At 46.3% G+C, this 27,758-nt stretch overlaps 1 pseudogene; it reads right to left on the reverse strand.

Moving 5' to 3' along the window:
- Positions 1-27,592, reverse strand: part of LOC147961926 (FBD-associated F-box protein At1g66310-like) — a 33,043-nt pseudogene extending 5,451 nt beyond the window's left edge.
- Positions 27,593-27,758: the final 166 nt, after the last annotated feature.

Raw genomic sequence — 27,758 nt, forward strand, 5'->3', positions numbered from 1 at the left:
TACGCACCATAGCTGAGGCGACTCTGTTCCGTGATTGCTGAGGCAGCGGAGATGGCTGACGTGGCTGAGTTGGAGGAGGAGGAGTGGCCTAAAGCTGTGCCTGACTTGGAGGAGGAGTGGCCTGACGCTTTGCCGGACTTGGAGGAGGAGGAGTGGCTTGAAGCTGTGCCGGACTTGGAGGAGGAGTATCCTGATGCTTTGCCGGACTTGGAGGAGGAGGAGTGGCGTGACGCGTTGGTGGACTTGGAGGAGTGGGAGTCTGCTGACTCGATGGCGGACTTCGACGAGGAGTCGGCTGACGCGGTGTCGGTGGACTTCGAAAGATGATGCAATCATTTCTCCATAGGATGATACGATGGTTGGCCTCTTCCAGTGTGTGCTCCTCGTCACCTCCAGGAATGTCAAGCTCTAGCCCTGAATATTGGTCCACCACCTCATCAACCAAGACACGAGCATAGCCCGCTGGAATCGGGTTGCAATGGAAGGTTGCCTCGGCAGGATTTGTAAAAGCAACGGCGTCCGCCACCTTCATGGATATGTTCTTCATTTTGAAGTGTAGCTCACAGTTAGTGTTCTCCAAGATGTCATCCACTGGGTAGCTATCCAGCAATGTGTCGCCTGGGGCGGAACCCACGCTGCTTCTCGGCATGGATGGGACGGTGCTATCCAATTCTGGATCATCCGCTAGCTGCTGCAGCTGCTGAGACCCCCTTTGCTGGCTAAGTGAGTCGATCTGCTCCTGCTGCCGCTGGAATTTGACTGCCAAGTCCGCGTGCGCTGATTCTAGGCCTTGAAGGCGTTCATACTCCAGCTTCCTCTGCTCCTCCTCCATCTTCCTCTTCTTCTCCTCCACAATCTTCTTTCTCTCACGGGTTCTGTAGTTGGCATTCCAGTCCGAAAACCCCTCATACCACGGAATAGCACCCTTGCCTCGTGTTCTTCCCAGGTGTTCAGGATTTCCCAGGGCACGCGTAAGCTCATCGTTCTCTCTGTTGGGATGGAACACCCCCGATCGAGCCTCTTTTATTGCAACAAGTAGCTTATCTTCGGCTCCTTTCAAACATGCCTTCTTCAAAACTTTGCCTGTCTTCGGGTCCAACTCCCCCCATGCGCATAGAACCAAGTCCTGCACCTGGGGGGCCAGCTCAATGTTTCTGGAGTGACACCTGCATCCTCCATCTCTTTCTCAGACTTATCCCACTTAGGCATTGCCACCGCGTAGCCACCTGGCCCCAGCTTATGGAACTTATCCTTTTTTTCGGCATTGGCCTTGTTTATTCTCGACCGTTCCTTAGATAATTCCGATTCCTTGAATTTCACGAAATCGTCCCAATGAGCACTTTTCTTCTCTAGTGTTCCCTTGAATACTTGAGTCTTCTTTCCTCCCTTGACGTACTGGTCCCACACACGATTCTTGTGGTTGTTGAATGCAACTGCCATCTTCCTAAGAGCAGCGTCCTTGACTTTCTCCACATCTGCATATGTGAAATGATCTAGTAGGGTGAAATGTTCCATGAGCGTTTCCCAAAGCAGAAGTTTTTGTCTGTCATTGACAAAAGTAAGATCTGGACGTGGCTTTGCTGGCTCTCTCCATTCTTGAAGGGAGAACGGGAGTTGGTCCTTCACAAGAACTCCGCACTGACGAATGAACTTGTCCGCAATCTTCTTAGGTGCTAATGGTTCGCCATTAGGTTTGATGGCCTCGATATTGTACTTTACGCCCTCCTCCAACTTTTTGTTCGGGCCTCGTACTGTCCTGCTGCCTGAAGATTTGCTCGATCCGGATGGCTAAAAGAAGAAAGATCGATTCATTAATATATATCTTCAAGTCAGTTAAAACATGTGATGATCACCAGATGCCTGCTTATATAAATATACCTCGCCGGTCTTTGTTGTTTCAAGATCAACATTTTCTTCGTCGTGTTCATAGTTCATGACTTCATTAATTCGGTTGTCGCGATCGAATATCATATCACCCTCCCCGGTGTTGTTTAGATATTCAGAGCCGTCATAATCTTCTTCATTCTGATCATCATCTGGCCTGCGAGGATTGCGTATGATATTGAACAGGGCCTCTTCTCCCTCTCTGCCGGTATTGTCCGCCATAGGTTTTATTTAACTAATCCAAAAGAAATATATTCAAATTACAATGCATGGATGCAATCAATTAATAAGGAAAAACTAAATCAATCATAGTACATAATAAGCATCATCGAATATAATCTCGAATACGTCGTCTCGAATAATAGATATAATCTCGAATACATCGTCTCGAATAATATATATAATCTCGAATAAATCATCTTGAATATTATATATCGAATACATCACTAACTAGCTAGCTAATAAAGATCAAATACTAGAGAGTAATCTAGGCCACTCGCGGTTCCTGAGGCGCGGGCGGTGGACAACCAAAGTGAAGGAACCATCACTGGATCATAGCTCGGGTGATCTCCCGAAAGAACCTGCCAGGTATTGGAGAACCTGACGTCCATAGCAACCATGTAGCGATGGACGTGCTCGTCCTCCTCCCTGACACGGCGATGTACCACCTCCGGCGGGGCCGGCTCCCTCCGCACCGAAAGTGGTCCACGCGAATGCCACCAAAGGAGATCAGGGTCGACGACAGGACCCGGGGCCGGGTTCCTCACCAAGCGTCGCGCCCCTGAAGGTAGCACCTCCCAGTGCCAGCCCGGCAGAGCCCAGTTGTCACAGCCCTAGCTTTACCCTGGCCTTGGACTAGTTTGGTTGCTGCATCATGTTTAAATTCAATTGAAATTTGAATTGAGGAATTTTCCAAGCCTCAGAAAACCTCTAAAAATAACCAACATTTAAATCTCATCAAATGAGTCCAAGAAAATGTTCCTATTATTCTGTGAAAATATTGGCATGAGGTGAAATTCAAACCAATATTTTGGGAGTCACAGAAATAATTTATTTGGGCCTTTGATTTAAATCAATAATATATTTGGGTTGGAATTATTTCTGTTATATAAGAAATAATGTCCAAATAATCCCAAACTGAAATGTTTCATGTTGGGTTTATTCCATACAGTGAGCATGAGCAGTTTGGTGATTTTTGGAAGTGTCTAAGTATTTTCAATAAAGCCACAAAGTTGCAGAATAATAGAAAACAAGAAATATAAAAAAAGAGAGGTACCTTACCGTGCAGCCCACCACTGTAGTGGCCTACTGGCCAAAGCCAGCCCGGCCCACCAGGGGCAGCACTGTCTTCTTCCTCCTGCTAGGAGGAGAAGCAGCTGCGTGCCCGATGGCCGGCGAGACGCGCTGGCTCCTCCCTGCCTGCGTGCCCCCCGGCTGCCTGGTCGCCGCCACGCACACCCCCTCGTCCTCTACCCTCTCTCCCTGGACCTCTTTCCCCTCCTCTGGCTCCCTCTCCCTCTCTTCCCGAGCGCACCAGAGGGCGCCGCCGTGCTCTACCACGGCCACCGGCCACCCCACGCCTCGCCGACGCGCCAAGAAGCCCCGCCTCGTTCCCCTCTTCCTCCTCACCAAGGCGGAGGGCGCCGGAAGCCCTGTGATGCTGCCAACGTCATCCTCATCCTCGCCGGTCGCCGGAGATCCTCCTTGCCGCCCCGGCTGCTCCGGACCGTCTCCGAGCTCGCTGACCTCCCCGTCCGACTCACCGTGAGCCTCCGACCCTGCCCATCCCTCTCTTCTTCCCCGTAGGTCTCCGTAGCCACCGGACCGCCTACGCCCGAACCCGCCGCCGCCTGCGCTCGCCGCCGACGCGACTTCGGCGACCAAATGGTCCGCCCGACGCGTCCAACACACTCATCGGATCGTGTAGATCACGTAGGAGCTGGCCCCGTTCTTCCAGAGCCACAGCAACGATGAGTTCGGCCTCGCCCGAACTCCGGCAGCCGCAAGGCTCGTCGCCGGCGTCGATTCGGCCCTCCCAGGCCCGACAACCACCACCACTCGACGCACCGTCGCGCCAGCTTTCCAGAGAGCCCAGCCAAGCTTCGAACGAAGCACCACAGCTCGACTCCGAGCACCTCCGCCGCGCCTGGCCATCGCCGGCGGCCTAACTCCGGCGAAGCCGACGTGGCGATGTCATTAGCCTCTAATGACGCCTTAACTAACACCCTAGTGCCACTGCCGTGTGGGCCCCGGCGCCAAAAATTAATTAGTTTAATTTCTGTTTAGATTAGTGCTAATCGGTGTGGACCCCACATGTCAGCTTTGACTTGGTCAAGTCAACGTTGACCGGTCCCACCTGTCATAGACCCAAACCAGCCTGAGACACTGACCAGTGGGTCCCAGCGTCAGGTTTGACCTGGGCTGACGCTGTTGACTTGATGATATCATTCGGACGTCAGGCTGACGCAGTAATGCTTTCTGGATTTTAAATAAATCAGAAATGATTTATTTAATTCAGAAAAATGTCCAAAACTTCCAAAAATCATAGAAATTCAACCGTAACTCCAAATGAAATAATCTATATATGAAAAATTATCAGAAAAATCCAATCTATCCATTTATACTACTTTCATGCATGTTCAACCAACTTATACCCATTGTATAAGTGAAAACATGATAATGGCATTTTAAATGCTAAATATGGAGTTTGCATATGAACCCTTGGTCCATATGGACTTCATCTAAATTGTTGCTAGATGCATTAGTGCAAAACACATTCATATTGCCATGTCATAGCATGCATCATATTGTTGCATATCGTCATGTGTTGATTGAGTTCTTTCTCAGTTGCCGGTGTTTGTCCCCTCTCGATAGACGTTGTACCGATGCTGTGATCGTTGACACTGATGAAGACCCAATGATATCTTCAGAAGTGCCAGGCAAGCAAAACCCCTTTGTTCATTCCGATACAATCCCACTCTCTCGCTCCTGCTCTCTTTTACCGCATTAGGACAACAACGATTCAACAATTACTTGCTGTGGTAGTTGAGCCCCTTATCCTCTGCATGACCTGTCATTGCCACAGTAAATAGATGAAACCCACTAGTATGAGTAGGAGTTGTTTGAGCCCTGATGTGCCTACTCATTCATGCTTGTTTGTCATGCCTGCTATTGCATAGAGTTGTGTCAGGTCTGAATCATCGGGGATGAATCGGAGGTGTGTAAACATGTCCTACTGTTGAGAGCTAAGTGTGTGAACACGATTTGGTAAAGGTAGCAGTGAGAGGCCATGTAGGAGTACATGGTGGGTTGTCTCATTGAAGCCGTCCTTAGGATCTGAGTTCTGTGTTTGTGATCCATGAAACAGTTACTACCACGCATTGGGCCCAAAACCAATGGACCCTCTCGGCTTCTTGATCACCCTTGTCCTCTGTCCAGGAGTTGCAACTAGTTTCTGGTGTTTATAGGATATGTGTTGGCGGCCGTGCGTAGCGCTGACCCTAGGGGTGGGCTATGATGCGGTAGATACTGTTAGGTTTCGTAGTAATTTCAAAAATTTCCTACGCACACGCAAGATCATGTGATGCATAGCAACGAGGGGGAGAGTGTTGTCTACGTACCCAACGCAGACCGACTGCGGAAGCGCTGACACGACGTAGAGGAAGTAGTCGTACGTCTTCACGATCCAACCGATCAAGCACCGAAACTACGGCACCTCCGAGTTCGAGCACACGTTCAGCTCGATGACGATCCCCGGACTCCGATCCAGCAAAGTGTCGGGGAAGAGTTCCGTCAGCACGACGGCGTGGTGACGATCTTGATGTACTACAGCAGCAGGGCTTCGCCTAAACTCCGCTACAGTATTATCGAGGTATATGGTGGCAGGGGGCACCGCACACGGCTAAGGAATAGATCACGTGGATCAACTTGTGTGTCTAGAGGTGTCCCCTGCCTCCGTATATAAAGGAGTAGAGGGGGGAGGCTGGCCGGCCAAGGAGGGAGGCGCAGGAGAGTCCTACTCCCTCTGGGAGTAGGATTCCCCCCCCCCCAATCCTAGTTGGAATAGGATTCGCGGAGGGGGAAAAGAGGAGGAGGGGGCCGGCCACCTCTCCTAGTCCTAATAGGACTAGGGGAAGGGGGAGGCGCGCAGCCCATCTAGGGCAGCCCCTTCTCTTTTCCACCAAGGCCCACTATGGCCCATATAGCTCCCGGGGGGTTCCGGTAACCCTCCCGGTATTCCGGTAAAATCCCGATTTCACCCGGAACACTTCCGATATCCAAACATAGGCTTCCAATATATTAATCTTTATGTCTCGACCATTTCGAGACTCCTCGTCATGTCCGTGATCACATCCGGGACTCCGAACAACCTTCGGTACATCAAAATGCATAAACTCATAATATAACTGTCATCGTAACCTTAAGCGTGCGGACCCTACGGGTTCGAGAACAATGTAGACATGACCGAGACACGTCTCCGGTCAATAACCAATAGCGGGACCTGGATGCCCATATTGGCTCCTACATATTCTACGAAGATCTTTATCGGTCAGACCGCATAACAACATACGTTGTTCCCTTTGTCATCGGTATGTTACTTGCCCGTGATTCGATCGTCGGTATCCAATACCTAGTTCAATCTCGTTACCGGCAAGTCTCTTTACTCGTTCCGTAATACATCATCTCACAACTAACATATTAGTTGCAATGCTTGCAAGGCTTATGTGATGTGTATTACCGAGAGGGCCCAGAGATACCTCTCCGACAATCGGAGTGACAAATCCTAATCTCGAAATACGCCAACCCAGCATCTACCTTTGGAGACACCTGTAATGCTCCTTTATAATCACCCAGTTACGTTGTGATGTTTGGTAGCACCCAAAGTGTTCCTCCGGCAAACGGGAGTTGCATAATCTCATAGTCATAGGAACATGTATAAGTCATGAAGAAAAGCAATAGCAACATACTAAACGATCGGGTGCTAAGCTAATGGAATGGGTCATGTCAATCAGATCATTCAACTAATGATGTGACCTCGTTAATCAAATAACAACTCATTGTTCATGGTTAGGAAACATAACCATCTTTGACTAACGAGCTAGTCAAGTAGAGGCATACTAGTGACACTCTGTTTGTCTATGTATTCACACATGTATTATGTTTCCGGTTAATACAATTCTAGCATGAATAATAAACATTTATCATGATATAAGGAAATAAATAATAACTTTATTATTGCCTCTAGGGCATATTTCCTTCAGATACACCGTGGCCGGGCATGCCGGGCGCCCGTTTGGTGTCTCGGAACCCTGTACACATCGTCCGGGGCCGTATGTGGAAACCTCGGCCGGACTCCCTACGGATGGAACCTGGATAGGCGATAAACCTGGACTAGAGACTTGAGTGTTTAGGTAGGCCGTGGCCGACACCCTCGTTGGGCTTCCGCTTGAAGGTTGCCGAGTACATGTCGTGTAAACGACGGTAAGTGGTGAGAGCGTGTGTGAAGAAGTACACCCCTGCAGGGTTATCATCATCTATTCGAATAGCCGTGTCCGCGGTAATGGACTTCTGGGTTTCCTATAAAAGTTCATAGACAAGTGAAAGTGGATACTCTAAAACTCGCAAGATAAGTGTGAGTGCTATGGATGGCCTTCCCGTACGGAGACGGGAGCGGATCCATAGTGGTGTATTGAATGCTGAATATGTGGACTCGTGTGCGCCACCTCAAAAGAGTTGCTTGCAGTCGTAGTTCAGGTTAGCCACTGAGTCAAAGCTCGCTTGCCGCAGTTAAACTCCACCACCCCCTTTATTGATACTGATGCATATGTAGATAGTTCTGATGTAAGTCTTGCTGGGTACATTTGTACTCACGTTTGCTTAATTTATGTTTTGCAGAGAGACTTCAGTCTCGCTAGTAGTTTCGCGTGGACTTCGACGTTTAGCTAGATACCTCATCTATGATCTTGTGCCCTCGGCAGGATCTGGTAGATAGTCAGGCTTCTCAGCCTTTTCCATTTGTAGATGTCTGTACTCAGACATGTTAAGCTTCCGCATGTGCTTTGATTTGTATGCTATGATTGTTGGGTCATGAGACCCATGTTTGTAATATCTCGCTCCTCGGAGCCTAATGAATAAATACTTGAGTTGTAGAGTTATGTTGTGATGCCATGTTGTATTTACACATATCGAGCATATTGTGTGTATGATTGAAATGCTTGGTATGTGTGGGATCCGACAATCTAGTGGTTTATCCTTGGCAGCCTCTCTTATGGGGAAATGTAGTCTAGTGCTTCCATGAGCCATAGTAGTCCGCTACAGCCCGGTTCACCGGAGTCCTGCTAGCCCAGCACTACTGCTCAGGACACTTGACTGGCCAGCATGTGTTTCACTTTGTTCCTTTGTCTGTCCCTTCGGGGAAATGTCACGCGGTGACATCTGGAGTCCTGCCTAGCCTGCTACAGCCCGGGTTCCCAGAGTCCTGTTAGCCCAGTGCTACAGCCCGGATTCACACGCTGCTGACCGACACGCTCGATGTGATTCATGTATGTCTGTCCCCATAGGTTAGTGCCGCTTTGGGTTCACGATTAGCCATGTCGGCCCGGGTTCTCTGTCATATGGATGCTAGCGACACTATCATATACGTGAGCCAAAAGGCACAAACGGTCCCGGGCCATGGTAAGGCGACACTCGTGGGAATACCGTGCGTGAGGCCGCAAAGTGATATGAGGTGTTACCGGCTAGATCGATGTGACTTGGAATTGGGGTCCTGACAGCGTTGGTATCAGAGCCTGACTGCCTGTAGGATTACCAAGCCAAACTGGTCGAAGTCGAGTCTAGAAATGCTTTAGCTATGTAAGGGAATTGTTTGTGGAAGGGAACGTAAGGCTCTTTTTACTCCTTTACCTTACGTCCTTCTGATCTGAGTCAACCTCTTCTTTTCTACGGGGATTAAGAACTAGGCCTTCTCATCTATCTATCAGGATGACGTGTTACTGAACCGTAGTTGCCTAGGATTGTTGAGTTTAAGCCCGAGTTCAGTTCCTACTACTTCTCTGTGTTGGCAGTTCATCTCAGAACTTTGATATTGTGATGTTAAGTGGTTATGCCACCATTTTGCAGGATGTCTCAAATCATTTTGAGCATTTACAGCCGTTATGCTGTCTGAGTCATCCCAGGTCTCTAAATAGTCTGATGCATTTGCAAATCCCTTCTTCCCGTTTCCGATGTCCTTTTGGGCCAGATTAAGCACACTAACGGTCTGTTGAGGTACTCTACTACCTCGACATATATGTTGGAGCTATTATTATGACCCTAGGTGTTTTAGGGAGTCACCTAGTAATCTAGCCATGTTTTGTGTTCCCAGTGTGATGATTCTGGCCACCATTCTTGAAAGCATCCCGTGATGCCATTTAGTAGTAGGTATTCTATTCCTGGGTTCTTGAACCCGAGATTCACCCTACTTACCTCATGTTGATAGTGTTGCTAGTTCCTTTAGGATATTAGTAACCTTTGCATTAGTTCTCGAGGTTCGTGGTATTTTCCTTCTTCCAAATACTATGAACCACTTATGGCAGAAGTTTGTTGGATCAAAAGATCACAACAGGAGGGCTCTCGATGAGTTCCCCATTCTATATTGTGACTATGCCAATCCTACCTCTCTACATGGGTTATCCGGAAGAAACCTGTTGAACTTGATTCGACATACTAATCTATGCATCCACAACTCAGAAAGATATATGTCCCCTTGAGTTGTCCATCTTCATTTGTTATTCCGACCATCGTCTATCAATTGATAGTCAGGAGTAATTGTGCACCCATGTTATTGATGTTTATTATTCTCGTGGTATGTTAAGCCATTCCATTTCAGAATAATTAGGAGAAACAAACTCCAGTACCTCATCCATATCCAGGATTGGGTCAAAGTAGTTGTGTTCTGCAGATCAAATGCCAATTCAGCTTTTGCTTTGTTCTACCCTAGAGTATTACCCCCTTTATGTCAGGATTGTCATGAGAATTGCACCCTCTCTCATGAATTCTTGACGCAGTGATACTTCTTACCATCATTTTTCATTCCTCGGCCCCGTGTTGTCGCAACCGGAATGCCGACAAGTGAACCATGATGTGTGAAATCAATACTCCTAGCAACTAGTTGCTAGGTAGCTAATGGACAATAATTTCTTTCTTAGCGTGTTGGTTATTGAATCATCATCCTAAGATTGATCGTGCTACCTAGTCCATTTTTCCTGGTGCACTCTTCGATCAATGAGTTAGGATTGTGTCAGTCCCTCGCTCTCTTGATCATATCGTCTTGCTCTGAAAAGCAAGATTGTTCCCGAGCTTAGAAACATATCGGTGGTTCGTGATTTTCTGAATATTTCCTCGGAAGTATCACCAGGTTGCCCCCTGACTGTTATGTTGGGCTCGTGATCAAGTTGGTTTCTCGTAAACCACCCCTTCTCCAAGAATCTATGTTGGATACCCTGAGCTAGTTGGTTAAGCTGAACAACAACTTGGAGAGTTGGAAGATGAAAGCTTTTCCGGCTCAGTTCATTCCAAAGGGATATCCTTGTGTGTGCGTGTGTTGAAGAAAGATGATATCTCCATCGATTGATCCTCGTGATCAGTTGTTGGATCTATTGCCTTGTCAAAACTTTGACTTGAGTATGGGCTATCGTCAAGTCAAATCAGAGCCAACGATGTTCGTAATGTTGTCCTATTCGTGGTTGATCCCTCAAGCATACACCATTAAATCTTTTGGTCTGACCAATGCTATCACCGTGTTCACATGATGGTGGAAGTCCAGTGATATGGGAATTTTGATGAGTTGCTGTTGAGCCCATCAGCAGGATTTTGTCTCCCCCATGATTCATGTTGAACATTACACTAATATTGGAAACTTGGTAAGTATTGCCTTCATGTTCCGCTCATGAGGTATACGTTTGGATGAAAGGAGTGACTTCCTCTAATTCACATGCATTTTATGAAAGTTGCCGCCGTGAATTCGAGAAAGCTTGTTTTTGCTTCCTTCGGAACCATCCCAAGTCAGTCATGCATATGTGCGAAGTATTCTATGGTCTGGAGACTTGCAACCTTCATTCTATATGAATCCCTAGCACACCAAGCCACTGATTGATTTGTTCAAGGAGAAGAAGTTTCTTCTTAAGAGCTAGACTTACGCAAGGACTTCGATATCCTCGATGATGGTTCCCCATCTAGACACAGTAGTGTTTTATTATAAGACTACTATGTGGTCATGCTTGTCCGGGACAGCGTGTTCACAGGTTTGTAGCAAAACCGGCTCATGTTTTGGAGCTTACTACCATAGTCCATTTCCTGAGAATCTCGCAATGACATCTCGTCGATTTGTGTTGCAAACTTTCATTTTCTTTCTAGACTCGATGAGTCTGGAATATCCTAACACCAACCAGATCTGAATCTCGGGCAGATATGATGGTTGGAACGTACTCCAAGAACTATATTGTTGGTCCCTCTGTAACCAGTAATGTGGATGTCGTGGCCAACACACCTAACTGGAAGGCCTATTATTGTAGTATCCTGGTTGAAGAAGTTAGTCACCTTCCCATAAGGATCTCGCAGGATCTGCCTCCGTAGTTATTCCTTATGGATTCTTGAGCTTCCGAAGTCCGACCTTTTACTTGGTGTTCTAGATATCAAACCATATCTATGAATGGATTACGCTAGCACATCAAGGAGAACATTAGAGGCGGAGTGCTAACTGTCTCTCGGTCGATCGTCCAGATTCTGATCCCTTGGCCTCGCTAAGGTGAAATCTGAGAAAGTGTTATCTTTCTTTGCATCTGCATCTTCCACCATTATTCATCATGGTAGCATGTTGTGTTGCCAGGATCCTTGACACGGATATTGGCAGAACCTTGATGAATACGGAAATGCTCAAGTTCTTGAGAGCACGTGCAAGCACTAGGATTTATCGTCGGCATTAATTGGGATCCGTTCTCAGTTTCTTCGATTATGCCATATCCTTTCAAACAGTGGAATCTCTCTCTACTGTTGGGTTTCTCTCCAGTTACTAGAATCATTCCTAGCATTTGCATTTTGTTCCCAGCTTGCACCGCCATTGTGTCATCCTACTACGGACTACCCTTCTCAGTAATTACTGATCAGGATCATCTTCAAAGTGGTCCTACCACGGGTTCCATCCATCTCCGATGATAAGAAAAAATCATCCATTGCGTTGTCTTCAACAAGGCAGTCCACATCATCCATCCTAGTCTAAGTATGCCTTCTCTTCGAGCTATCTCAAACGATCAATTGTAAATTGCCTTAAGCTGGTATGAAGAGTTTCAATGATCTCTGAATCAAAAGTAATTCTTTTTGCCACTTAAGGGAATATTTCTGCGAGTCACCTTCCTTAAGATGTCTCGTTATGGTATCATGGCAATTATCTCCTCGCTACTTTGAAACCATGCACCATCCTACTTAAGCGTGGAATTGTTGCCTACCAAATTTGAACCCTTATCATCCGCTTCTTTCCATCACCCCTGATGTGTGTTTCGTGTCTCAGCTCAAGAAATGTTTTATATCTCACCCCATGAGTTGATCTTGAGTGCTCGATCTCCGAGGAGATCGATTCCTGTAGAATTTCTTTCTGCCGTCATCATGCTGGATGAAGATCCCGAAAGCAAAGACGTCAAGATCAAGATGACGCAATGAATCAATATCCTCAAGAAAGACATCTGGATCGTGAAGATTGTGTTAGCTTGTGTCCCTCTATCTTCTTACCTCACGTCTTGAATCTCGGGACGAGATTCTTGTTTAGTGGGGGTGAGTTGTCACAGCCCTAGCTTTACCCTGGCCTTGGACTAGTTTGGTTGCTGCATCATGTTTAAATTCAATTGAAATTTGAAATGAGGAATTTTCCAAGCCTCAGAAAACCTCCAAAAATAACCAACATTTAAATCTCATCAAATGAGTCCAAGAAAATGTTCCTATTATTCTGTGAAAAATATTGGCATGAGGTGAAATTCAAACCAATATTTTGGGAGTCACAGAAATAATTTATTTGGGCCTTTGATTTAAATCAATAATATATTTGGGTTGGAATTATTTCTGTTATATAAGAAATAATGTCCAAATAATCCCAAACTGAAATGTTTCATGTTGGGTTTATTCCATACAGTGAGCATGAGCTGTTTGGTGATTTTTGGAAGTGTCTAAGTATTTTTAATAAAGCCACAAAGTTGCAGAATAATAGAAAACAAGAAATATAAAAAAAGAGAGGTACCTTACCGTGCAGCCCACCACTGTAGTGGCCTACTGGCCAAAGCCAGCCCGGCCCACCAGGGGCAGCACTGTCTTCTTCCTCCTGCCAGGAGGAGAAGCAGCTGCGTGCCCGATGGCCGGCGAGACGCGCTGGCTCCTCCCTGCCTGCGTGCCCCCTGGCTGCCTGGTCGCCGCCACGCACACCCCCCCGACCCCCTCGTCCTCTCCCCTCTCTCCCTGGACCTCTTTCCCCTCCTCTGGCTCCCTCTCCCTCTCTTCCCGAGCGCACCAGAGGGCGCCGCCGTGCTCTACCAAGGCCACCGGCCACCCCACGCCTCGCCGACGCGCCAAGAAGCCCGCCTCGTTCCCCTCTTTCTCCTCACCAAGGCGGAGGGCGCCGGAAGCCCTGTGATGCTGCCAACGTTATCCTCTTCCTCGCCGATCGCCGGAGATCCTCCTTGCCGCCCCGGCTGCTCCGGACCGTCTCCGAGCTCGCTGACCTCCCCGTCCGACTCACCGTGAGCCTCCGACCCTGCCCATCCCTCTCTTCTTCCCCGTAGGTCTCCGTAGCCACCGGACCGCCTACGCCCGAACCCGCCGCCGCCTGCGCTCGCCGCCGACGCGACTCCGGCGACCAAATGGTCCGCCCGACGCGTCCAACACACTCACCGCATCATGTAGATCACGTAGGAGCTGGCCCCGTTCTTCCAGAGCCACAGCAACGACGAGTTCGGCCTCGCCCGAACTCCGGCAGCCGCAAGGCTCGTCGCCGGCGTCGATTCGGCCGTCCCAGGCCTGACAACCACCACCACTCGACGCACCGTCGCGCCAGCTTTCCAGAGAGCCCAGCCAAGCTTCGAACGAAGCACCACAGCTCGACTCCGAGCACCTCCGCCGCGCCTGGCCATCGCCGGCGGCCTAACTCCGGCGAAGCCGACGTGGCGATGTCATTAGCCTCTAATGACACCTTAACTAACACCCTAGTGCCACTGCCTTGTGGGCCCCAGCGCCAAAAATTAATTAGTTTAATTTCTGTTTAGATTAGTGCTAATCGGTGTGGACCCCACGTGTCAGCTTTGACTTGGTCAAGTCAACGTTGACCGGTCCCACCTGTCATAGACCCAAACCAGCCTGAGACACTGACCAGTGGGTCCCAGCGTCAGGTTTGACCTGGGCTGACGCTGTTGACTTGATGACATCATTCTGACGTCAGGCTGACGCAGTAATGCTTTCTGGATTTTAAATAAATCAGAAATGATTTATTTAATTCAGAAAAATGTCCAAAACTTCCAAAAATCATAGAAATTCAACCGTAACTCCAAATGAAATAATCTATATATGAAAAATTATCAGAAAAATCCAATCTATCCATTTATACTACTTTCATGCATGTTCAACCAACTTATACCCACTGTATAAGTGAAAACATGATAATGGCATTTTAAATGCTAAATATGGAGTTTGCATATGAACCCTTGGTCCATATGGACTTCATCTAAATTGTTGCTAGATGCATTAGTGCAAAACACATTCATATTGCCATGTCATAGCATGCCTCATATTGTTGCATATCGTCATGTGTTGATTGAGTTCTTTCTCAGTTGCTGGTGTTTGTCCCCTCTCGATAGACGTTGTACCGACGCTGTGATCATTGACACTGATGAAGACCCAATGATATCTTCAGAAGTGCCAGGCAAGCAAAACCCCTTTGTTCATTCCGATACAATCCCACTCTCTCGCTCCTGCTCTCTTTTACCGCATTAGGACAACAACGATTCAACAGTTACTTGCTGCGGTAGTTGAGCCCCTTATCCTCTGCATGACCTGTCATTGCCACAGTAATTAGATGAAACCCACTAGTATGAGTAGGAGTTGTTTGAGCCCTGATGTGCCTACTCATTCATGCTTGTTTGTCATGCCTGCTATTGCATAGAGTTGTGTCAGGTCTGATTCCTCGGGGATGAATCGGAGGTGTGTAAACATGTCCTACTGTTGAGAGCTAAGTGTGTGAACACGATTTGGTAAAGGTAGCAGTGAGAGGCCATGTAAGAGTACATGGTGGGTTGTCTCATTGAAGCCGTCCTTAGGATCTGAGTTCTGTGTTTGTCATCCATGAAACAGTTACTACCACGCATTGGGCCCGAAACCAATGGACCCTCTCGGCTTCTTGATCACCCTTGTCCTCTGTCCAGGAGTTGCAACTAGTTTCTGGTGTTTATAGGATATGTGTTGGCGGCCGTGCGTAGCGCTGACCCTAGGGGTGGGCTATGATGCGGTAGATACACCGTGGCCGGGCATGCCGGGCGCCCGTTTGGTGTCTCGGAACCCTATACACATCGTCCGGGGCCGTATGTGGAAACCTCGGCCGGACTCCCTGCGGATGGAACCTGGATAGGCGATAAACCTGGACTAGAGACTTGAGTGTTTAGGTAGGCCGTGGCCGACACCCTCGTTGGGCTTCCGCTTGAAGGTTGCCGAGTACATGTCGTGTAAACGACGGTAAGTGGTGAGAGCGTGTGTGAAGAAGTACACCCCTGCAGGGTTATCATCATCTATTCGAATAGCCGTGTCCGCGGTAATGGACTTCTGGGTTTCCTATAACAGTTCATAGACAAGTGAAAGTGGATACTCTAAAACTCGCAAGATAAGTGTGAGTGCTATGGATGGCCTTCCCGTACGGAGACGGGAGCGGATCCATAGTGGTGTATTGAATGCTGAATATGTGGACTCGTGTGCGCCACCTCAAAAGAGTTGCTTGCAGTCGTAGTTCAGGTTAGCCACTGAGTCAAAGCTGGCTTGCTGTAGTTAAACTCCACCACCCCCTTTATTGATACTGATGCATATGTAGATAGTTCTGATGTAAGTCTTGCTGGGTACATTTGTACTCACGTTTGCTTAACTTATGTTTTGCAGAGAGACTTCAGTCTCGCTAGTAGTTTCGCGTGGACTTCGACGTTTAGCTAGATACCTCAGCTATGATCTTGTGCCCTCGGCAGGATCTGGTAGATAGTCAGGCTTCTCAGCCTTTTCCATTTGTAGATGTCTGTACTCAGACATGTTAAGCTTCCGCATGTGCTTTGATTTGTATGCTATGATTGTTGGGTCATGAGACCCATGTTTGTAATATCTCGCTCCTCGGAGCCTAATGAATAAATACTTGAGTTGTAGAGTTATGTTGTGATGCCATGTTGTATTTACACAAATCGAGCATATTGTGTGTATGATTGAAATACTTGGTATGTGTGGGATCCGACAATCTAGTGGTTTATCCTTGGCAGCCTCTCTTATGGGGAAATTTAGTCTAGTGCTTCCATGAGCCATAGTAGTCCGCTACAGCCCGGTTCACCAGAGTCCTGCTAACCCAACACTACTGCTCAGGACACTTGACTGGCCGGCATGTGTTTCACTTCATTCCTTTGTCTGTCCCTTCGGGGAAATGTCACGCGGTGACATCCGGAGTCCTGCCTAGCCTGCTACAGCCCGGGTTCCCGGAGTCCTGTTAGCCCAGTGCTACAGCCCGGATTCACACGTTGCTGACCGACACGCTCGATGTGATTCATGTATGCCTGTCCCCATAGGTTAGTGCCGCTTTGGGTTCACGATTAGCCATGTCGGCCTGGGTTCTCTGTCATATGGATGCTAGCGACACTATCATATACGTGAGCCAAAAGGCGCAAACGGTCCCGGGCCATGGTAAGGCGACACTCGTGGGAATATCGTGCGTGAGGCCGCAAAGTGATATGAGGTGTTACCGGCTAGATCGATGTGACTTGGAATCGGGGTCCTGACACCAGTCCCGGACATGGGTCCTCTGAAGCAGGACGTCGTCGCAAACTGGTCGACAGCGAGGATGCGGGCCAGGCATCGTCGACAACAAATACTATATGCTACAAAAGTAAAGTAACATTTTTTAAATGATGTATTGTTATTTCATATATGCAAATTCTAAATTTTATAACTAAAACTAACATTTCTAATATTTCTATAACTAAAACTAACATTTCTAATATTTCTATAACTAAAAAACATTTCTATAACTAACATTTCTATATAACTAACATTTCTAATATAACTAACATTTCTATATAACTAACATTTCTAATATTTCTATATGACTAACATTTCTAATATTTCTATAACTAAAAAACATTTCTATATAACTAACATTTCTAATACTTCTATAACTAAAAAACAGAAAAATTGCTAACATTTCTATAACAATGGGTGTGTGTGTGTGTGTGGTACATGGCGGCCGGGGCAGGAGCTCACCGGCGAGGTGCAACGACGGGGGGGGGGGGGGTGGCGACGGGGGCGGAGACGGGCGGTGACGACGGGGATGGGGACGGGGCAGCGATGACGGGGACGGGGACGGGACGGGCGGGGACGACGGGAGGACGGGACGCGGCGCGGCGACGGGGACGGGGACGACGACGGCGACGGACGGCGACGGGGGCGGCGACGGGGCAGAGGGAAAGAAGCAGAGGGAGAGATGAGAAATTGACGAATTTTTTGAAGTGTTTTCTTATATAGAACACCCTTTAGTACTGGTTGAAGCCACCAACCGGTACTAAAGGTCTGTTTTGTCCAGGTTAAGCGGCGGGAACGGCACCCCTTTAGTACCGAGTGGTGGCTCCAACCGGTACTAAAGACCCCCCCTTTAGTACCGGTTTGAGCCACCACCCGGTACTAAAGGGGGTGCGCTGGCGCAGGTGCGGTGCGTCATGTTTAGTCCCACCTCGCTAGCCGAGGGGCGTCCGCACTGGTTTATAAGCCCCAGTGCGGTAGCTCTCTCGAGCTCCTCTCCAAAGCAAGCCTACTGGGCCTAAATGTTCTGTGTTGCCCTATGGGCCTACTGGGCCTTTGCGGGCCTGCATCCTGGCCCAACAACAGGTTGGGTTTCTAGTCGTATGTAGGCCGCTGTGGCGCAGTAGGCGGGCTTTTTTATTTTCTTATTTTTTTGCTTTATTTATTTTTGAGTTGTTTTTTGTTGTATTTAGAGTTTCTTTGTGAATATTTTTGCTTTAGGTACAAAAAATTACAAACTTTCTGTTAGTGCCGGTAGTTTACAAATTTGAATTATTTAAAATTTGTGTGAATCACTAGTTTGTGAATAACTTAATTTTAAAAATAGATTTTTCAGTGATTCTTTTTTCTTATGTTTAATATTAGTGTGTTTTATCATTATATTCAATTTGATAATGCTTAGGTTATTTAAAAAATGAAATGCCTTTGTAATGGATGAGTTTTCGTCCGAAACCCTGATACTTCGAAAGAGATTGTCCATTTTGTACACGAAGTGCATCCAGTTTTTGCGATAACCCTCTCTACTTTTTTGCACATGCTATGTGGGTAAAATTATGATACCATGCCAACTTTCAACCTTTTCTGAGTTCATTTGAAATGCTTTTCAATTTCAGGGTCATTTAGCTGAAAAAATCGGTAAATGCATGAAAGAATTTGTTTGCACATAAAATTTCTTCGTGTTTCAAATGCCAAAACACATAACTACCCTAACTATTACAGAGATTCCCTCCTGGGTGTAAAACACAGAAGAAAGTGATGATAGTGAAGCCGATCACATCCCAGATCTTTGGGTGTGAAACTTTTTCTTCGCGTCTGTCCCTTTGCGTCGTAGACATGGAAAATTTTCATCATTTAACTGGATGCTCGGGTCAATATTCACTATGAATGGAGAAATTTCATCAAACTTTTCATAATCTTCTGACATGTCTGTCTTGTCATCCACTCCCACGATGTTTCTCTTCCCAGAAAGAACTATGTGGCGCTTTGGCTCATCGTATGATGCATTCGCTTCCTTATCTTTTCTTTTTCTCGGCTTGGTAGACATATCCTTCACATAGAAAACATGTGCCACATCATTAGCTAGGACGAATGGTCTGTCTGCATCGCAAGATTGTTGAGATCCACTGTGGTCATTCCATACTGCCGGTCTTCCGTTACCCCGCCTCGTGTTATATTGACCCATTTGCACCGAAACAAAGGGACCTTCAAACCACGTCCATAGTCAAGTTCCCATATCTCCTCTATGTAACCATAATATGTTTCCTTTCCCGTCTTGGTTGTTGCATCAAAGCGGACACCACTGTTTTGGTTGGTGCTCTTCTTATCTTGGGCGATCATGTAAAATATGTTACCATTTATCTCGTACCCTTTGAAAGTCATTATATTCGAAGATGGTAACTGGGACAGCGAGTACAGGTCATCTTCAATAGAGGCGTCATGCATGGTACGTGTCTGCAACCAGCCGGCGAAACTCCTGGTTTGTTCACATGTAATCCAGTCATCAGACCGCTCCGGGTGTTTGGAGCGTAGAAAATTCTTGTGTTCGTCCATATACGGAGCCACCAAGGAGGAATTCTGTAGAACTATGTAGTGTGCTTTAGTTAGAGAATGTCCGTCCATACATATTATTTGATCCCCTCCTAGCGTGCCTTTTCCATCCAGTCTGCCCTTATGCCGTGATTCAGGAACACCAATCGGCTTAAGGTCAGGAATAAAGTCAATACAAAACTCAATGACCTCCTCATTTTCATGGCCCTTGGAGATGCTTCCTTCTGACCTAGCATAGTTATGAACATATCTCTTTAAGACTCCCATGAACCTCTCAAAGGGGAACATATTGTGTAGAAATACAGGACCCAAAATGTTAATCTCTTCGCGTAGGTGAACTAGGACATGCGTCATGATGTTGAAGAAGGATGGTGGGAACACCAACTCGAAACTGACAAGACATTGCACCAAATCATTCTCTAACCTTGGTATGATTTCTGATTACCTTCTGAGAGAGTGCATTGAGGAATGCACATAGCTTCACAATGGCTAATCAAACGTTTTCCGGTAGAAGCCCCCTCAATGCAACCGGAAGCAGTTGCGTCATAATCACATGGCAGTCATGAGACTTCAGGTTATAGAACTTTTTCTCTGCCATGTTTATTATTCCCTTTATATTCGACGAGAACCCAGACGGTACCTTAATACTGAGCAGGCATTCAAAAAAGATTTCCTTCTCTTCTTTGGTAAGAGCGTAGCTGGCATGACCCTGATGTATGCCGTCTTTTCCATGCATACGTTGCTAGTCCTCCCGTGCCTCAGGTGTATCTTTTGTCTTCCCATACATGCCCAAGAAGCCAAGCAGGGTCACGCAAAGATTCTTCATCACGTGCATCACGTCGATTGCGGAGCGGACCTCTAGGTCTTTCCAATAGGGCAGGTCCCAAAATATATATTTCTTCTTCCACATGGGTGTGCGTCCGTCAGCGTCATTCGGAATAGGTTGTCCGCCAGGACCCTTTCCAAAGACTACCTTCAAATCCTTGATCATATAATGTACATCAGCACCAGTACGGTGGCGAGGCTTCGTCCGCTGATCCGCCTCACCTTTGAAATGCTTGCCTTTCTTTCTTACGGCATGCCTGCTCGGAAGAAATCGACGATGTCCCAGGTACACATTCTTCTTACAATTAGCCAAATATATACTGTCGGTACCGTCCAAACAATGCGTGCATGCGCGGTATCCCTTGTTTGTCTGTCCTGAAAGGTTACTGAGAGCAGACCAATCATTGATGGTCATGAACATCAACACCTTTAGGTCAAATTCTTCCCCCATGTGCTCATCCCACGCACGTACACCTGTTCCATTCCATAGCTGTAAGAGTTCTTAAACTAATGGCCTTAGGTACACATCAATATCGTTGCCGGGTTGCTTAGGGCCTTGGATGAGCACTGACATCATAATGAACTTCCGCTTCATGCACAACCAAGGAGGAAGGTTATACAAACATAGTCACATGCCAGGTGCTATGGTTGCTGCTCTGCTCCCCAAAAGGATTAATGCCATCTGCGCTTAGACCAAACCATACGTTCCTTGCATCATCTGCAAAACTCCTTCCTGTACTTTCTCTTGATTTTTCTCCATTGCGACCCGTCAGCGGGTACTCTCAACTTTCCGTCTTTCTTACTGTCTTCTCTGTGCCATCGCATCACCTTGGCATGCTCTTTGTTTTGGAACAAACATTTCAACCGTGGTATTATAGGAGCATACCACATCACCTTGGCAAGAATCTTTTTCCTGGGGCGCTCGCCCTCGACATCACCAGGGTCATCGCGGCTGATCTTATAGCGCAATGCACCGCATACCGGGCAAGCGTTCAAATCCTCGTACTCACCGTGGTAGAGGATGCAATCATTAGGGCATGCATGTATCTTCTGCACCTCTAACCCTAGAGGGCAGACATCCTTCTTTGCTTCGTACGTACTCTCGGGCAATTCGTTGTCCTTTGGAAGCATATTCTTTATCATTACTAGCAACTTTCCAAATCCCTTGTCAGATACATCATTCTCTGCCTTCCATTGCAGCAATTCCAGTGTAGTGCCCAGCTTTTTCTTGTCACCTACGCAATTCGGGTACAACAATTTTTTATGATCCTCTAACATGCGCTGCAACTTCTTCTTCTCCAAATCACTTGCGCAGTTTCTCTTTGCATCGGCAATGGCCCGACCTAGATCATCAACAGGCTCATCTGATGCCTCTTCTTCACCTTCTTCCCGCATTGCCGGCTCAACTTCTTCCCGCATTACCGGCTCAGCTTCTTCCCTCATTGTTGTATCATCGTATTCAGGGAACCCATGGCCAGGATAGTTGTCGTCGTCCTCTTCTTCTTCATTGTCTTTCATCATAACCCCTCTTTCTCCGTGCTTGGTCCAAACATTATAGTGGGGCATGAAACCGGACTCAAACAGGTGGACGTGAATGGTTCTTGACGTAGAGTAATTGTGACATTCTTACAGCCAACACATAGACAAGGCATAAAACCATCCGCCCACTTGTTTGCCTCAGCCGCAAGCAGAAAAGTATGCATGCCATTAATGAACTCGGGAGAGCATCAGTCATCGTACATCCATTGCCGGTTCATCTTCAATACACAGCACCGAAAACACCAAATTAATACAATACATAAAGTTCATACAACACTTAAATGCAACAAACAAATAACTCTCTAGCTAAAGAATTTAAATGCAACAACAAATGCGATCAAGATCGCAACTAAGGTAACAATTGATCCAACAACATAATGATACCAAGCCTCACTATGAATGACATATTTTCTAATCTTTCTAATCTTCAAGCGCATTTTCTCCATCTTAATCTTGTGATCATCGACGACATCGGCAACATGCAACTCCAATTCCATCTTCTCCCCCTCAATTCTTTTCAATTTTTCCTTCAAATCCTCGTTTTCTCTTTCAACTAAATTTAACCTCTCGACAATAGGGTTGGTTGGAATTTCCGGTTCAACTACCTCCTACATACAAATATCTATGTCAACTTGATGGGCATAATTTGTCATAAACACGAAATGCAACAAATAGTTTAAAAGAGAATATACCACATCCGAATCATAACCCGGACGAGGGCCGACGGGGATAGATATCAAAACCATGACACTATGTATAACAAACAACGTATGGGTAAGATAATTATACGAGTAACTATATATCCAAATCACACAAACATCAATTTTTTTATATAAAACATTCATGAACAAGAGGCTCACCACAAGGTGGTGCCGGCGACGGGACGTTGCGGGCGATCGACGACGGTGGTTACGGCGGAGATTTAGAAGGCACTAAGTAAACCACACCTACATATGCAAACTAAGTGTTATTTTTGACCTCAAATTGCATATAAATCAAATACTAGCACATATATATAATTCCTCCCAAATTACTAAACCCAAAAATCAATCACTATATAAAGCATTGCATGAGCTAATCTAGCAATGAGAGATGAAATGACAAAGTTGCTAACCTTTGTGATCATTTGAATGGATGGGGGCCTTCAAATCTTGACAAATTTTGGGCAAAATGTGTGATGAGCTTGAGAGGAAGAGGGAAAGAACAGAGAGGAGAGGGGAAAGGGGAAGAACAGAGCAAGCTCGGGTGGACGAAGGGTGTATGTAGGACGACCTTTAGTACCGGTTCGTGATACGACCCGGTACTAAAGGTGCTGGAAGGGCCCCGGACTGACAACATCCTGCCACCACTCACTTTAGTACCGGTTTGTGGCACGAACCGGTGCTAAAGGTTCGCCATGAACCGGTACTAATGATGTCCGTCCGCCTAGCCATTGGAACCGGCACTAATGGACACATTAGTGCCGGCTCAAATTCAAACCGGCACTAATGTGCTTCACATTTGACCCTTTTTCTACTAGTGAGGTAGGAACATAAACTAAAACATTCTGAAGCTAGAATTATAGTTATTAAATCGTTAGCACCACATAAAAACACTCCCCCTAGAGTAGCTGTTAATACGAATAACATAAACTCTATTATAGCCATTTTTGTACATTCAATGTACTCTACGGATAGAGGAATACATAAAGTTGAACATAATAAAATGAGAAATTGAAAGATTTCGTTGAAATTGTTCATTTCGAAATTTCCTGAAAATCTAATTATAGGTTCTTCTCTCCATTAGAACAATAGGGCCGTTATGCTTATTACTAAACTTGTTGAAGAGATGAAATAGAACCAAGGTCTATCTTTTTGATCAGAGGTTGAATCGATCATCAGAAGAAGAATTAGGCCAAAAATTAGGATACATTCTAGGAAAAATAAAACTTCCATTGAAGAGAAGCAAATGAAACGTTTTCATAAAAATTCTCGTAGAATCGAGAAGAAGTTTTCATTCTGTAGATGCCAGATCATGAATTAGTAACTGCATCCAATCTCCAAATAGTCCCGATTTTTTCGATTTTTGAAATGGGATATTTACGGAATCCCCATGAATAGGATCAAACCTTATTCCATTCTATTTCCATAAGATTCTTATTTCTTATTCTTAAGCAAGCCCTCGAGAGGGCTTAGTTGATCCAATTTCTTATTCTTTCTTATTCTCTTTCTTTTTTCCTTTTTGTTTGTTTCGAGAAAGATATCGTCCGATTCTCCTTCTATTGATTCTTTTCCGATCGAGATGTACGGATCCATGTGTCGACATACATAGATTATGTTCATGGATTAACGAAAATGTGCAAGAGTTCTATTTGTCATGTTATGCAATGTATCATATTGTGCTACCTTTGTTTATAGTTGTGTTTGAATTAAGTAGTTTCAATTGGTGTTTGAAATGAATTTGTGTGAAAACGGTTAAATTTAAGGTTTGTGGGGTCATTTGAGGGGCTAAATTATAAGAGATTGGTCAGAGATGCTCTTATATCTGATATTTATCGAGGAAAACAATAGTCAATACAATGGAAAGACAATTGGACGCAAAATGGCCAAAGTAAAACACACAAAGGGTAGTTATGGATTGGTTGAGCAGATCACTTGTGTTATTTATAGAGTTTTAATCAATGGATGAATATGTTGCACATTCCTGCTGGTTGTTTCTAACCCTTCTTTTTTCAAACTGGGAACATTCCTCAGTTAGTCTGTAATGCTAGTTTTTCTATGCTTGATTTACGGTTCGATACTGATACATGCTGTCAATTTTGTCCGCAGTAACTTCATGCATTATGCATCTTGAAATAACAACAATTTACGCTTCAAGTTTGAGAAATCAGGATGCTACTTTGGTAGTAACTTTGTAACAGATTTCTGTTTTAAAGATTTTCAGTTTATTGGAAATGAAAATTGTGAACCAATTTCGTCTCCTCTGCTTACCTTCCTTAGCAAATTTGAGAATGCACCTAAGTGCATATCTTTGTATGGGGAAAAAGGACATGACTGCCGGACTGTGGCATTTACAGGCGACCAGGCTATGAAAATTGGTTTTTAGTTCGGTCAGCTTAACGTGAGACTGTGCTATTTGCAAATTGTTTTTCATACTGCAGGTGCATTTGTAAGTGTTCAATGCTACCGAACTCACTCATGGCAAGATTACAAATTTTGGCACAGTTTTTGAATCACCTGATGACCTTATTAAACATGATCACACGTCCAACTACTGACACAGCAACAACATTGCACAAAGTCTGCAAACATCCAAGTGCCGGCTCGTTAGAAAATCTACACCACCAAATAATCCTGATAAAACCAAAAAGCTTCATCAAAGATCTTCCATTTGAGTGTAAATCTCAAGATGGGCTCGCCCATCTGTCACAAGTTGAACATCAAATGAACACATCATGACCGAAGAAACACCACTCGCAAGATAGGCTGCCAAAAAACGACGAACTGCACAGAAGAAGGAACAAGTGCACAGAACAACAAACCATGAGGACTGCTCACTCCATTTAGTGGACCATGACAACTACTACCACTCAATCTCCATAAACCTTTTTTTCTATAATATCAACCTGATTGTTGATTAACCAACAATAATCTTTCTGGAATGGAAAAATAAGCCATGCATGGTTCGATTCGTAGTAGAAAATAGTATTATATAGGCCCTACATTTACTAAAGCCAATCTTTCTGGTATAAACATCTTACAGTTAAAGTATGACATAAAAAAGAACAGGGAAAAAAAACATTACAGCCTATACAGATTACAGAGAAGATACTACATAACACTCAAACACAGCGGAAAAGAAACAAAACTTCTGAAATATAATAGGCCCTGCCTTCGTTACATGCAGTACAGAAGCATAGTATCTGCTAGCTGATGGTGTAAACAGCTGACACATCTTACAATATGACATCAACAGAAAAGATTGTAAATAACGTTCAAGCACAGCCGAACAGAGAATCAGAAGAGTAGAATGACCCTTCAAACTACAAAAGAAGTCAGGCCAAAGGCCAGGATGCGATTCTCGAACCTATCAGCAAAGGGATTCGCCCTGATAAATCATGGGTATGCTTGTTATCTGCGAAGTCAATCCAGTGCCGACTCAAATAGCTTTTGACTTCAAATCGAGCATGTAGAGAAGCTCTGTGGTCCACTTGTAGCCGTCTGTGTTGATCAGACATCCATTTTTCATTGCAGCTGTTGAGGGTTATAAATATCATTTGCTCTAGCACCATTGCATTCAAGATGAAAAATTTGGCAAAGTCCACATCTGGCTTGTTGCCCCAGTAGTTCTGCAAGACCACGCTTTTGAGATGGAGCATGAGGCATTCAATTGGATCCAGCAGGTCATATTTTCGCACATTTTTATTCCTTTCCGTAGGTGCGACTGGACATGGAAAGAATAGAGAATGTAAAGGCAGTTGGTTAATCGACTAGAGCACATGCTGACAAGCAGATAAGAATACTCACAATGATATACAGCCTCTCTAAGCAGGAGAAGCACTTGAGGAAGCCAATTACTGCATCAAGATCAGGGCCAACGGTGTCAATAACCAAAAACTTGACAGTGTGCATGATGGTTGTCACACTGATGGCAGGCATTTCCTGAAGAAAATGACAGACCTACATAAGAACAATAACCTTTTTTGCAGATAACGAAAAGAATAACTTTCATGCATAAATTCAGATTGCATGACTCTGAAACCTGTTGTTTACCTGAAAACCTGTGGTTCCAATATGGAGTTTGGATGTGCCATTTGACAGCAAAACCGTCATCTGCAGCTTCCGTGCTCCGATGATCTGGACTGTGGAGGGGCCGTAGCCTCCACTAAGTGGTAGAAACCTCTCGAGGGAAGGGGCGTCCACGATGACCAGCTCTTGGACAGGGGAAGCCACAGACGTATGAGGAGCAGAAAAGCCTATGCTCCTAAGAGTCAGGAGCTGATGCGGAGGCGGCCAACGCCAACATTATCTTTCAGTACAAGGCTTTCCAGTGAAAGGCAGCCAGAGAGCAAGCTGTGCAGAGCGTCCCCCGAGATGGTGACTGCATGTGTGGTGAGCTGCCTGAGGTGCGGAAAATTCAGAGACGACGCAGACAAGTCCGAGATGGTGAGCATGTACATGGTGAGCTGCTTGAGTTGCGGAAAATTCAGAGACTCGGCAGGCAGCTTGGGGAAATAGCAGTAGCTGATTCTGGCGACGCGGAGTGTCGGCGCGAAGCGGAGCGCGGACTGTGGTATCGGGGGCGGCGGCAGCCGGTACGGCCGGAAGCCTGGGGGGTCGTAGCCGAAGCTGAGTTCCTGGAGGTCGGTGAGGGCCTGGGAACGAAGCCAGCCATCGATCTTGTCGTGGTAGCGTTCATGGAGGCAGGGGATCGAGAGGCGGAGGGCCGGGCCAGGGTGCTCGGCGAGGATCTTCGAGATGTAGGCGACGCGTTTACCCACCTGGCCGGAGAGGCCATGGCCGACGAGGTTGAGGGGCGCCGAGCGCCAGAGGGGCCGCCACCGGCGGGCGAGGGCCTGCGTGCGGGCGCCGTCCTTGGTCGGGAGGCGAGAGATGATGGCGCACAGGAGGTCGTCGGGGAGGGCGTTGAACAAGTCGAGGCCGACCCCGTCGCCGGCCCTGCCGCCCTCCGGTGGTGGTTCTTCCTCGTCCAGTCGGTCAAACTTGCGCTTCTTGAGGTTGTGCGCCGGCGACGGCGGCGCTGGCGCATCCATTGATGCAGAGCGGGATGGTGATGGTGGTGGTGGTGGGATTGGAGAATGGGGCACGAGGGATTCGGCGGATTGGTTTTGATGGGCGGAAGAAATGGCGGGAACCGACAGAGGATATTCGCGCGCCTAATTTCAAAGGTCTCAACCCGGTTAAAAAGGGATTTTGGCG

Source organism: Triticum urartu, chromosome 7A (assembly GCF_056163025.1).
Source record: "Triticum urartu cultivar PI428250 chromosome 7A, HENAU_Tu73, whole genome shotgun sequence".
NCBI classification, from domain to species: domain Eukaryota; kingdom Viridiplantae; phylum Streptophyta; class Magnoliopsida; order Poales; family Poaceae; genus Triticum; species Triticum urartu.